Below are 14,936 nucleotides of genomic sequence, written 5' to 3'. Positions count from 1 at the left end.
CGTTCTTTCATTCACCAAATTGCCCCACTGCGTACACGCGGGCACTGCGTAAGAGTACGGCAATTGCCAACAAGGTATGATACGTGGTTTACATTTTGTGCGACAACTTCAGCAGCGGGAGATTATCTTTGACATCATTTGACCGATCATTCACGCATCTCCTAATTAATTGGGCGCCATGCAGTGTTTTGTGATCACGACGTTTTTAATGTGAAAAGAAATTAAAAATTTTGACTTTTGCAACTTCAGAGTTGGAAAATGCAATCAGGAGGATCAAGAAAAGTCTTGGAAGTCTTCTAAGAAAATAAAATAGAAAAATGATTTAATTTTTAACTTTTTCGACTTTTTCCCAATTTCATGGAACTTTGCATGGATTTTTTACTTTAAATACTCTCAGAGGATGTCTTTAAGACTGTCTATAAATTATGTCTGATATTGTGCTGATATGATCGACGTAAAAAATCAGCAATTTTGACAAAGGAATTTTAATGCAAATCATTTCGACGTGCCCGAAGATTATGAAATTCCTATCTTTTAACACAGGAGTATGGTTCATAATCTTCGGGAGCGTCGATTTGAGCTATAAAATATTTTAAAATTATCGCAAATCTTAAATTAAGAAACTGGTTGGAATTATATTCAGAATAAGCTCAAAATTTGCTTTAAAAATTGCTCAGAATATTCCGAGAATTTACTGAGAATTTGTCTAGCATTGACTTCAAATTTGCTTACAATTGGCTCAGAGTTTACTTCTAGTTTACTCCAAGTTTGCTAAATTTTTACTCAGAATTTGCTCAGATTTTACTTAGAATTGACTCAGAACTTGCTCAGAATAAAAATTAAAATAACTGAAAATTTTCTATAAAATTCACAACTTGCTCAAAATTTGCTAAATATTTGCTTTAAATTTACATTAAAGTGGCTTAGAATTAGCTCAAAAGCTACAATAGATTTATGTACTCCGTGCTTTAAATTTACTCCGAATTTGCTAAAAATAAATTATTTAATATTTGATTGAAGTTTTCTTGAAATTTACTTTGATGCTGCTTAAAATTTGCTCAGAGTTTACTTATAATTGACTCTGAATTTGCTCAGAATTTGTTTTTGAATTTAATCTGAATTTGCTTATAATTTACTTCTAATTTATTACAAGTTCGCTAATTTCTTACTCACAATTTACTCATAATTAACTCTAAATTCTTTTAGAAATTACTCAAAATTGAATTAGTATTGGTTTAGAATTTGCTCAGATTTAACTCAGAACTTGCGTTAGAATTTATTTTAGAATGCTTTAGAATTTACTAAAAATAAAATTTAGAATTTGCTCAAGAATTTTCTCAGAATTTCACTCTGAATTCTCTCAAATATTTCTTCAAATACTCTCAGAATTTTCCCGCCAAAAATTAATTGAAAATTTTCCTTTCTATATAACTTTGTGCTTTTAAGTTAGACATTGTAGCTACATAATATACATATGTATGTATGTAATTCTCTGCATGGGTCCAATTGATTTGCCAACATGATGTTTTCTCCACCACTCTGGGATGATTATTTTCCACACGGCTGCCGCACTTGATTCCTCCTGTTCTTAAGGCTGAAAGAGATTTTGTAGCCACTGCGCGATTCTTCTTTTGTAGCTTATTGTAACTTCTTTAGCCGCGCGCTTCCACCTTCATTGCAATTTATTACCCACCTCGCGAGTATTTGGCGGCGCGGGATGCAAAAAGGTTAATTTTTAACAAGGCTCACAAACACACTGTTGCAAATCACGCGGACTCCCCCCTTTCCGCCAATTTTTTCTTCACTCTCTCAAGAAGAATTGAAAGATGAAAAAAAAATCAGCCCAAATGGCAAAATGAAAGACATGGATGGAACAAATGATGCAAGAGAAGAAGCTCGGTGGTGAAGGAGAGGAGAAGAAGTAAACAACAACAGCAAAAAAAAAAGTGAAGCACGATTTAAAATATTGTGGACGACGCGCACATGGCCAAATTTCTCGTGAGAAAAAGGACAGATGTGATTTGGATTTTTGGTCTCTCAGTCAGAAAATTCCTCCTCAAGTTTTATATAACAAGTCGTGGCGTCCCTCAAACAATAATAATAATGTATAAAGACGACTTGGACCCTAATTCCTGTTCACTCTCACAGTTCCTCTCCTTTCCTCCCTTTTAACATCCATATTCTGTCCTTTTGCGTCGTCTTCACTTTTTTTTTTCATTGTCAGATTTTCCTTCTTCTTCCCTTCTACCCTATTATGTTACCCCTTAGGGGCCTCTTGGTCGTCTCTTTTGCAATCTCAGAGCTATTTCTCTGTCCTGCATTAATTCATTCCCGCGTTGACAATCACGTCCTCAGAAGGGCACTAAAAAAGGGAGAGAGAAGGGATCAATTGTGAGGCATTGAAAGGAGTCGAAGGGATGCCAATTTTGACTCGATCTGCAGAGGAATTCAGGACAAAAAGGAGGGAAATTTTTCCTTTTTGAGGCACATGACGGTCACACGATCATCAAAATACACTCAAATAAGCAACAACATGTTTGGCGGCATTTTTTCAGCATGCCCATTTATTTGGTTCATTTATGGCCTCAATATGGCACTGGCCAAAAAATTGAAATTTGATATGCCATCTAAGGACCGAAATAAGGATATTTATGAGTACTGCATTAATTCTTTTTAGGCTGATAGTTGTAACAAAATTATATTGCAAGTGTTTTAGTAAGAGGAATTAGGGGCTAATTAAGTCAAATTGAATTAAAAAGCTTTTCATGTTTTGCCAAGTTCTTTTGATAATCTAAAAGTCAAAATTATGTCTGAAGCCTAAAATCTTAAACTTTCATTTAAGGGTTAAAAAGCTTCCTAATTTAAACAAAGTTTATAAAAAAAAATTGTATAATTCTTTTTTTATTTTTTTATTAAATGTTTATTTGAATTTAATTTGTTAAACTTTAAGCACTTTTAACTTAGGAAATTGAAATTAAAAAAAAAAATACAAAAACTTTCTGTAAATTATGAAGCATTTTCACTCTTAAATTATTGAAATAGGACCACTCACTAAAACCCGCCTAACTTTATTTCTGGGTGTCCGATTTTCAAAATTTCAAAAAACTCTGAAAGCTACACTCTTCCCCTGTCCAAAACTTTTAGAGTGATCAAAATCGGTTAAGGGGATATTTTTTGACAGTCGTTTAAGTAGACCCATACCAAAAATGCGACTTTCTGTTCAATCCTCTACCAAAATTGAACGGATGGACCGATTTTCGAAAATCTACCACCGTTGGAAAGGGGATGAATGTAGCTTTTCAAATCTATGCTATTTTTCAAAATCGGTTGCTCACAGCGTGAGATATTGACTTTTGAAGTCAGGGGTACCTTTAAAACCTATATTGGTGGTCCTATTATTTTTCTCCTATTATTTGGTTGATTTTTTGCGTCGAAATCAGCAAAATATTAGCAGAAGCTTAGCCAGAAATACTCCAAGAAGGTATTTTTAAGAAAACAAAATTATAATTTTTTAACTTTGTCTAAAAATAATGCCTCATGAGTCGATTGAAGCCATTGAAGCCGTTGCATTTGAATTAGAAGCTTTTGTAAGTTTATAACGTTTGACATTTATTGTAACGTTTGTGGTTTTTCTAACGTTTAAGATTTGACACTCCCTTGTAGATTTTTGACAAGATCTTAAGTCAAAGACGTTGGTTCTGCACACGATCAAATGATCTCTAAAATACAAGATCATTGATCTAATTATTCGCTAATTTATTCAATGATCACGATCTTATTGATCTTAATGATAGAAAGAAATACCTAAAAAGAAAATTCTCAACATTCAAGATCATTCGTAGAAGATAAAGAAAGGATCAAAATTCAGGATTGATCGATGCACGAAAAAGAATTTCACGATCATTATAAAAATTGATGCAAAAGGAAATTCAAGATGAATCGCGCGAGACAAAAAGAAGATTCTTCTTTTTTTTTCTTTGCTCTCTCGCTTTGAAAAGCAAGACGAATTGTATTTGGAATGGATGAGGAGTTACCTACATACATATAGCGAGGTTGAAGAGCGACACAATGGGTGCATCTACACCTAATCCTTCCAATGCATAGAGATCATGTTGCAATCGATCGCACGTTCCCACGATCGGAATCGTGTGCAGAGCACGATTCTGTCTCAATCACGTGACAGAGTGCACTCACTTTTGTGATGAGGGTCGTCTGGGGGAGGGATGTGTGTCTGTGCTGGATGCTGTGGTGTTCCAACGAGCATACAATACGGTCACGAACACGCCATTCAGAGCGCATGGATCAGAAGCCGATCGCACTGATGTGCATAAAGCTATGTTGGTATGTGTTTTGGGTACAGCAATGCAAGAAGAATTATACCTTCGAGAGAAGGAAAAAAAATGAGCCGAGAGCCCTGAATTGAGGAGAGAAGAAGAATAAGATGAGAGCGAGATGAAGAAAATGGGATGCGAAAGTGAAGAAAAAATTGGTTATAATTTACTCCAACAGAGAAGGTTTTCGAAGTTGCACCCGGCAAAATTCCCATGGAATCACATCGCATGCAACCGACAGAGAGGGTCAGAGGGTGCGATGGAGACAGCTGCCACATGGTTGTGCATGAGAAAAAATGCTCATGTTGAGGAAGAGCATAAAAAAATAAAGACTTAGGGATAGTGTGAGGCTTCAGCATACAATGTGAAGGGGGAATGTGATTCCGGGATGCGATCTCAACCCTCAGGCGGGGTTAGCATACATATAGCACTGAGAGAGCGACATATGGCACGCTGAGGTCAACTTCATCGCACCCTCCCGCCGGGTCAAAATGCATTTGCATCTGTCGCGCGGTGTTAATTGATGGCAAAAGGCGGGAAAAAAAACTGAAAATTTTCTCACGGACTTCCACGTGAGGAGTGTGGGTGGAAAGTTTCCTGTGTGCGCGCCCCATTGTTTGTCGCATTGCTAGAAAATACTGTGATGAAGGAATAAATGGGGAATTCCATCACGTTTTTCCGCGCCAGAAGGTCAAACAATCAAAAAATCTTCGGGGTGTCTTTCACATATTATACTTCGTCCAACCAAACCTCTATTTATCAATAAAAACACGAAGACAACACACTTGAATACACAACAGCTCTTCTCCACTTTAGGCTCCCCACGCATTTTACAAGAAGTCACTGCTTTTGTAATTATGTGAACTGAGATTAACAGAAATTCTAAATAAAAAATATTAGCGGATCTAATCAAACAAGACAAAGTGATCTTCTTAATCTTTATTTAATCGTTTTATTCAAGCAATATTTTTTCGTAGATTGTTGTCCCCTTCTTCACAAGGTCTACAAATTATTAGAAAAATTTTAAAGGCTACATACATGCCATAAAATTCATGAAAAATAATAAAATAAAAAAAAAATAATTTTTTAAATGATATTTAAAAGAATGTTACATTTTGCAGAGTTAGAAAAATGAGTTAAAAATAACCTAAAAGAAGATAGAACATATTTTCTATTATATTTTCATCTATTTAAATAATTTCAAAATGGCCATGTCGATGACAAAAATAACGGTTGACCTCAAAAAAATATTATTAGAACAGAAAATAATTTTTTCTGCACATTTATTTTCAGTTTTAACTTAAAAATAAAATTTCAATCTTTAGTTTTTCTAATTAAATATCGGTCTTAAAATTTTGTTCATTATTTTTTCAAAATCATTTTTTTAAACAGATTTTTAACTTTAAGCAGAAACTTTTTTTTATCTAAAAATGTTCTGGATATAATATATGTTGAATTTTAACTAGAATTTTGTTTATACTTTAATAACATATAAAACTCTAAATTGTTCTTTCTAAAATTTCCTGTCCGGCACGATCTTTTTTAATTCACAATTTTTCTATTAAAAAACCTCAGATTTAGTAATTTTTTTTAACTCACATACATTTGTAATTTCTAAACTTAAAATTTTGTGATTTGAACTTGTCCTAAAACTATATTCTTAACATTTTCTAACTCAAATTTTTCTAAATATAATTTTCAAATAATTTTGTTCTATTACTTTTTTAACTCAAAAGAATCCCTTTCAGCGTGTTCAGACTTAATCTTTATCTTTAACTCATTTTTATTTAATAAAATTAAGCTTAAGAACTTTTCATTTGTGGTTTTCTAACTCAAATTTTCCTCAATTAATATTTTTTTTCTATAAAGGTTCGTCTGTGTTTTATTTAATTTTTCTAACTCATTTTTCTTAAATAAAATTTCTTTTTTTTATTTTTTAGATAATAGTTTTTAACTCAAATAAAAAAATCTCCTTAAATCTATTTCATTTTTTTTTAATTTACTAATTTAGTTTTTAAGTTTCTAATGCTTTTAAAACTCTATCTGCTATTACATTTCTAACACGAACGACTTAAAAACCCTGAAAACTATTCTTGAGTACTTCTTTTTAATTGAAACATTCCCTGAATATGTTTTTCTTCTAATTCTTTCTTTATGTAAATTAATTATCAACCTTCATTGGCAAGCAGAAGAATCATAAATTGCACCAAAGGGGCAAAGTCAAGGTGAGATTTACCTTCTTCTTCTTCAAGCAATTCTATTGATGCGGTTGATCTGTTGAATTTTAATTATTTCACTTCTTGCACGTTCCCTTGCGTTCATGTTTTTTCGATGGAACAATTGCACACAGCAAGAGCGAAGAGATAATTGGCCAAGAACAATCCCAAAGAGGAAGAAAATTGCTTCAATTGTTGGTTTAAAAGACCCAACTAATTGTCCATGTTGGGTGTGCAGATATTCCACACAGAGATCATTGGGAAATTGAAGTTGAAAATGCAGTGGAAATATTTCACGTATAGATATAATTAAAAAAAAAAAAAAAAGAAAAATTAATTATGCCGCGTGATCGCCCGAGACACACGTGTTGGCGATCGCATGATCACACAAAAAGCCGCCGATCGCGGTGTATTTTATTGGAATTCCTAGAGATGATGCCACCACACATGAGACTTTGCTCGCTGGGTGAGCTCGTGCTGGACACGCGATATAAGAAGCTCCTTTCGACCAAGCAAAATTCAATTGGAAATTCAACCACCGTGGGTCCCACAATCTCTGCTTTATGCCAACAAACAACATTCCTCGTGGGACATTTAATCTCCATCCCCGCGGATCGTCTTTCTCTCTGTGCGCAACATACACAATTTATGCAAAAAGATGGAAAGAAGGAGCGGGAGGAGGATGGAGAAGGGGGGGGAGGGTATGATGTGGGTCATTTTGTGGTTTGCATAAAAATCACACAAAAGGTTGCATCTTGAAGCCACACACATCCATCAACATCCAATATGTGGAACTTTATTGAAAACCCCGTCATTTTGCCTCTCTTTTCCCGTCTTTAATGAGATCAAGTGATTGGTTTTTCTCAAAGGGTGATTATCTGGGAAATTTTTGCTAAAATATTCCGAATATTTGCAAAATTCCGAATTTTCTCGTGTTTTTCATTTTCCCAAAAGAAGGCCCATTTTATGCAATTGATATATGGAGAATAAAACCCCATGAGATGAGCAATTAAGTCTCATCGAAAGCATCTGTTTTGCATAAGAAAGTCGTTGAGTAAAAAAATCAAATCGCCATTACAACACCTTCGAATTGAGAGAAAAAAGATCGATTTTACATAATTCATTTAGCTTTTGAGAGTGATTTTTTGGAATTAATCTGGGTGAATAGGAGATGCTCTTCAGCCCAGAGGCGTATCACGCATGAAAGGTTCCTCTTATAATTTGAATGCTCATCCAATTTGCTCTGCAGCACACACATTGGTCTCTGGGGGCTATCGCGGTATGCAAATTAATTAAACTTTTCATGTTGTGCTGAAATGTCGAAAGCGCCAAGCGCTACTACTGATTGTCTGGTCTGAAACTCTCAAAACTCACCCATTTGTGCTCGCGGTTTTTTTCCGCTCCCGGATTACAAAATAACCGTGTGTTGTGTACGTACAATGTAAAGGTACCTTTTTTTGCTGAAGGAGCGGCAATTAGAGTGGACGTAGTGATGCTGCGGCAATTGAAAGCAACAATGGCACATGGTTGGATTTTCTCTTAATTTTTATCAGAGATTTATGCACAAAAATTCTATTTTTTCCTTTAATTTGAACCCATAAAAAACTTTATTTGACTCGCTGAATAAATTATTCGATGACAATAAGCGAACTGATTTACTACTGATTTCTACTAGCAATTAGATTTTTTTTCTTATGTAGGGGAGAGCGGGGCTAATAAAGTCACTTATGGGTTTGGAAAAAGCTTTAAATATCATATTTCCTAGGTAGATAGAATAAAATGATCTGAGAAAGAGTTATAGGGCAGTTAATCTCCTAAAGAATTTTTTTTTCACTATTTCACAACATTATTTATTATCTGTCACCTAGAAGGGACATTCAATAAAGGGTTCACAAAACTAAACATCACTAAAAATAACTCCGGAGACAGGCAGAGGTGGCCACCATCACTCATACCAGGCATCACAAACTTCTAGCCCCACACAGCTAGACTTCCCCGGACCACCGGGAGGCGAGCCCTAGAGGATCTGCACGTTTTAAACGTCTGTATCGCTTCGTCAAAATCAGGCGAGATGCCAATTCGTTTGGGTGATTTTCCTAAAGAAATGAACTATACATTTCGCTTGATCTATTTGGGAAATATAATATTTTGAACTTTTTCTAAACCCTTAAGTGACTTTTTTAACCCCGGTCTCCCCTACAGATTTTATGCTTATTTCGACAAGATGAATTGCAGAGAAAATTGGATGAAATTTACTAGTCAGACAGACTTAAGATTCCTTAAGAAAGACTTAAATTTTCTGAAGATTCTTCAAGTTTTCTTAAGAATGTCTTAAGCTTTATCAAGATTTCTTAAGATTCTTTAAGAAAAACTTCAGAAGTTCTAAGAAAAATTTAAGATTCTTAAGTTTTCTTAAGCAAATCCTTGAATTTCTTAAATAAATTTAGCAAAATGCATATTCTTTTATGAATTTTACGGCCTAATTCAGCTTGATTGAAAAAAATCTTCGGTTTCGTTTAAGAAAACTTTAAAACCGCAAATTTTTCTTAGAAAATCTTAAGTTTTTACTTAAAGAGTCTTAATAAATTTATGAAGACTTAGGTCATTCTAAAGAAATCTTAAATATTTCTGACTAGTGAATTTCACCCGTTTGACAATTTTTAAGATTTTCTGCATAACTAATGGTGCTATGCAGGAAATGCTTAAAAATACACATTAAAAAAAATTTATTAACCCTTTGAGAACTTTAATTTTCCATCAAATCTAATTTAGAGAAATAATGAATTCAATTAGTTGGTATACCACAAACGTGGCATACCAAGTATTGTAATCGTCGGAAAAACCGACCACCTCAGATCGGGCTCAAACTTGGTATGAGCACGTTTTAGACATCCCACATTACGAAAATGGTGGTGAAAAATTTTTGATCCGGCTGGCCTGCCGGCCTGCCTGCCGGCCTGCCGTCCGGTGGCCCAAACTTTGGCTTATAGCTCAAGAACGGTAACAGATAGAGACTTCCGGTTTGAAGTTTTCTATAGAAATGTGGGTGTAAAATTTCATTTTTTCGCATTTTAAAAATCCAAGATGGCCGCCGTCCGCCATTTTGAAATACCGTCAACCACTTCCCTTACAGCTAGAGATCTGAAATTTTAGTATGTTGTAGAGCTCAGTGAGATGTTTTCATCAACAATTCATACTTGAAAATCGGTCAAGCGGTTTAGCAAATATGGTGGCCTAAAGCAAAAAGTGTTTTTTCGATATAACTCGAGAACGGCTTGACCGATTTTGACCATCTTGGTATCAAATGAAAGGCATTGAGAAGCCCTACAACTGTTTAGAACATTTCAAGTTTCAAAAACATCCGCAAGAGGCGCTAAAAACAAAAACAAAAATTGCCTAACTTTAAGGGGCAATATCTCCGAATCCCGATCATAGATTTCCTTTAAATTTTGATATGTTATAGCCTGACTCAATATCTACCATCAGTCCAAAAATGAAGAAAATCTATGTCGCCGTTTAGAAGATATAGCCATTTGAAAATTTCTTGAATTTGAAAAGTTCTAAGAGTCATATCTCCTGAACGGCTTGACCGATTTTGCCCATCTTAGTATCAAATTAAAGGTTTTGCAAAACTCTACAACTTTCTAGAACATCAGAAACCTCTAAAACCATTTCTTCGGTACAAAAAATGCCAAAAACTGTTTTGGTAGAACAAAAATCCGCCATTTTGTGTTCTGGAGGTGACCTTGAAATGTATCGAAATATATGTCAGATTATAGCTTATTTCAAGACCTTTCCAGAACTAGTCAAGAAATTTCTGTAGGTCCAATAGAACTTAAGATATAAGCATTTTAATCTGTCAATTTGCTAAATTTTACAAAAAATCGACTTTGCCTACTAATACTACTCACAAATTAAATTGCAACGCATAGACTGACCCATCCGCGTTGTGGTATACCAACTCTAATAACTGGACGCGTTATGATTGACTTTCATAAAATAATTTTTATTAAATTTTTTTCATTTTTCTTTCTATTGCCTAAGATTTGCATTCATTAAATAAAATTTACGGTTTTAAACTAAGACACAATAAATCTTTGTTAAAGTTCTAGAAATTATTAAAAATCATGTAAATTTATCTAAAAAACCTATGATAAACGTTTGTATAAATGTGTTCTTTCAGCCACTGAAGAAGACCCGCTATTAGGGTAGGAAGCTTCAGCTTTAATTGCTGCTTTTCCTTGGATGAGCGGGAATTATCCTCTGACGAACACCGAAAGCCTTGAAAACAAAACAATTAATTGAAGAAGAAAAATAATTGGCTCAATATCTTCGCCTCTGGGAATTTTTAAATAAATACGATATGCCACTACATTTTCTAATAAGCATTTCAGAAGTCAAAAAGACATTCGTGCACGCGGTGTTGGTGATCTGTGTGAAAGCTCTCGTGCGCGGCAAGCGGACAAAAGCTTTGCCAATCAAACAACATCATTTGCTATGTACATGAGAGTCTCGCGATCTGGTCGCGTCTCTCATAAATATCTCAAGTTTTCTCGAATGCATGGCGCAAAAAGAAAAATGAAAAAAAAAAGTAACAACGAAGAACTAAACCTAACCATATGTGTGTGTGTGCGTGTTTAAGGTGATGTCAGACAGTAAAGTCGTCACTACCACACGCGAGGATCGGAGCGTGGGAACGGTGAGTTTTGAACTTCATAGCACGTGCTTGAGCGACGAGAGGAAACGAGGCGCGCAAGATAAGGCAGCTGCTGCGCGCGTCATTCGGCGAATTGAATGCTGTCTGTGAGAGTGCGAGAAGCATAAATATGCTCTACCATGTGAATAACCGCGCGAGCCCGCAGCCAGCATTTCAGTGGCGAGGCAACAATCAAACATTGGAATAATAAATGGCGATCTCACAGTTCTCCACTTTCATATTATACTTACATAGCTTGATGGCCTCTCTTCGTCTTCCTTCACCCATCGCGGGTGTGTGATGATGGGCTTTAGTTGTGGATTATATTTAGGGAAGATTTTCATGCACAGCACCACATTCCATCACACTGCTGCACTGATCCCTCTCTCACGACGATAGTTCAGCAATTATCCCATCACTATCCCTCACCATCCATCCATCCATCCATTCAGACACTTGATCTCTTCTTTTTTCTCTCTTTATTTTATCAGTTCGTCACCTTTTGTTATTTATTTCTTCTTTAATATACTTCCCACACTTCTCAATCCCTTTTCAATATTGTGTCTTTATAATTGTTATCACTCTCTAAGAAAATCTTCAAACTTAAAGAAATTGAGACGATTATTATCTGAATTTCGGTTTGGTTAACCCTTTAAGAAGTTTTAAAAGAAAATAAAAGAAATTTCTTAACAAATTCATTTTATTTAAAATTAAGATTTCTTATGAAATAAGAACTTAAGATCTTATCAAACCTTAAGTTTCGTTAACGAAACTTAAATCAGGCTTAATGAATAATTTTCGATGATCGTCTTCGGCAAATTTGTAAAGATTATTGGAAATATGCATTTAGCACAAGCTCAAGAATTCTTAAGTTTTGCTTAAAAAAAAACTTAAAAGATTCTTAAGAAAACTTGAAACATTCTAAGTTTGTCTGGCCATTGAATTTCACCCAATAATTCTAATTGCTTCAATTGAAAATTTTACAAGAATACTTCTTAATCCTTTCGCGACGATAATGATCATCAATCTTGATTTGTTTTTCTTAAAAATTTTATGTCTTTATGTTTATACAAAATTATTTTGTGTAAAAAAAAATATTTTAACCCTATGCAACCATTGAAATAAGAAATATTGACGAAAGTGTGAAACATTCTTTTTTTGGAATTTTAATTAATTTGATTTAAAGCAATAAATGCATTAAATTTCTGCAAAGCACACCATAGAGTAATGTTTGAAATAGAAAATGTTCTTTAGAGCATACACAGCATATTGTAAATGTGTTTTAATTCATCTATATGTTTCAGTACGTCGCAAAAGGGTTAAAATGATCTTCATTAGTCAAATACGTCGGCTAATGGTTAAAATTTTCTCATATGAACATGAAAATTAACCAAATTAACCCTTTAATGACTAAATAATACTATTAAATAAATTCAAAAAAAAATCGTATATTGAAATTTAATTTATGTTTCATTGAGAAAAAAAAAACCTTTCCAGCGCCTATCGACGAAACATCAATGATTAAAGCAAATGTTTCACGCAATAAATTAGATTAATATTGGTGACGTCATTGTTTGCATTTTCAAAACTTTTAGCTGATTTTTTTAACATAGTAAAAAAAATGAAGAATTTCTTTGTAGAAAAAGTACATAAAGATGATTTTACAGTGATATGTCTTCTTAAGTGAGAAAAATCACGATGATATCAATGTTTCAATGTTTTATTCTGTGATTTCGTTGACCCAAACATGAAACATTTTATTTTCCTAATTTTTTATGAATGCAATTGTTTTTCCTAGAGTAAGAAATTCATTAACTTCACGTAGAATAAGTCGAAGAAGACGTTTTGCATGAAAAATGCCCTGTGAGTTCGTTTATTTTATTAATATCGTGAAAAAAGAGCACGCATGTTTCAATTTTTTTTATGTTTCACGTTGGACGCGAAAGGGTTAATACGAAGGGGTTAAAGCTCTATATGTCCTCTGTGTGACTCCTTCGAAATCAAACGGATTAGAAAGAGGCCATCAAAGAGATTTATTTAAGTTTGAAAAAAGTATTTTCCTTACATGGTCGTATTGTCGCGTTAACCCTTTCACGGCAGAAAATCATTCAATTAAAAGAAAAATAAGTCAATCATAACGCGTCCAGTTATTAAAGTTGGTATACCACAACGCGGATGGGTCAGTCTATGCGTTGTAACTTAATTTGTGAGCAGAATTAGTAGGCAAAGTTGATTTTTTTTATTAAAATTCATCAATATGAAAGATAAAAATGCTCATATCTGAAGTTCTATAAGACCTACAGAAATTTCTTGACTAGTTATGAAAAGGTATTGAAATAAGCTATAATCTGACATATATTTCGATACATTTCAAGGTCACCTCCAGAATACAAAATGGCGGATTTTTGTTTTACCAAAACAGTTTTTTGCACTTTTTGTCCTAAAGGAATGGTTCTAGAGGTTTCTGATGTTCTAGAAAGTTGTAGAGTTTTGCAAAACCTTTAATTTGATACTAAGTTGAGCCAAATCGGACAAGCCGTTCAAGAGATATGGCTCTTAGAACTTTTCAAATTCAAGAATTTTTCAAATGGCCATATCTTCTAAACGGCGACATAGATTTTCTTCATTTTCGGACTGGTGAAAGATATTAAGTCAGGCTACAACATATCAAAAATTCAAGGAAATCTAAGATGGGGATTCGGAGATATTGCCCCTTAAAGTTAGGCAATTTTTGTTTTTGATTTTAGCGCCTCTTGCGGCCATTTTTGGAACTTGGAATGTTCTAGACAGTTGTAGGGCTTCTTGAAACCTTTCATTTGATACCAAGATGGTCAAAATCGGTCAAGCCGTTCTCGAGTTATATCGAAAAAACACTTTTTGCTTTAGGCCGCCATATTTGCTAAACCGCTTGACCGATTTTCAAGTATGATTTGTTGATGAAAACATCTCACTGAGCTCTACAACATACTAAAATTTCAGACCTCTAGCTATAAGGGAACTGGTTGACGTTATTTCAAAATGGCGGACGGCGGCCATCTTGGATTTTGAAAATGCGAAAAAATGAAATTTTACACCCACATTTCTATAGAAAACTTCAAACCGGAAGTCTCTATCTGTTATTGTTCTCGAGTTATAAGGTAAAGTTTGGCGCAGAGGCCGGCCGGCCGGCCGGCCGGATCAAAAATTTTCCACCACCATTTTCGTAATGTGGGATGTCTAAAACGTGCTCATACCAAGTTTGAGCCCGATCTGAGGTGGTCGGTTTTTCCGACGATTACAATACTTGGTATGCCACGATTGTGGTATACCAACTAATTATCACATAAAATAAAGCAAAAGAAAAGGTCAGATTCAGATCATTTTTCTGCAGTAAACGTTACATTGATTACCTCTCAATCCACTCTGCTGGCCAAGAGACATCTTCCCACGAATTTCTAGGTAAAAGGTAGGTGTTCTTCCTACCTGTTGTGTAGTAAATGCGAAGTCCCCTCACTCATTTATTTGCAATTCAACACCGTTTGTCCCCGCGCGCAATTTTTTCTTTTAATTGAATGACTTTGAATAAATCTTCGCGTGACTCCTCCGGTCTTGAAAGAGATTGAATTTAAATCTCTTTAGGCGACTATTAGTGGACGCCTCAATCAATCATCTTTCATACTCATTCGCATCTCTTTTATAGAGCGTGTGGCGTCT

This window comes from Lutzomyia longipalpis, chromosome 4 (genome assembly GCF_024334085.1).
Source record: "Lutzomyia longipalpis isolate SR_M1_2022 chromosome 4, ASM2433408v1".
In the NCBI taxonomy this organism is placed as follows: domain Eukaryota; kingdom Metazoa; phylum Arthropoda; class Insecta; order Diptera; family Psychodidae; genus Lutzomyia; species Lutzomyia longipalpis.
Note: the sequence above shows the minus strand (reverse complement) of the source record.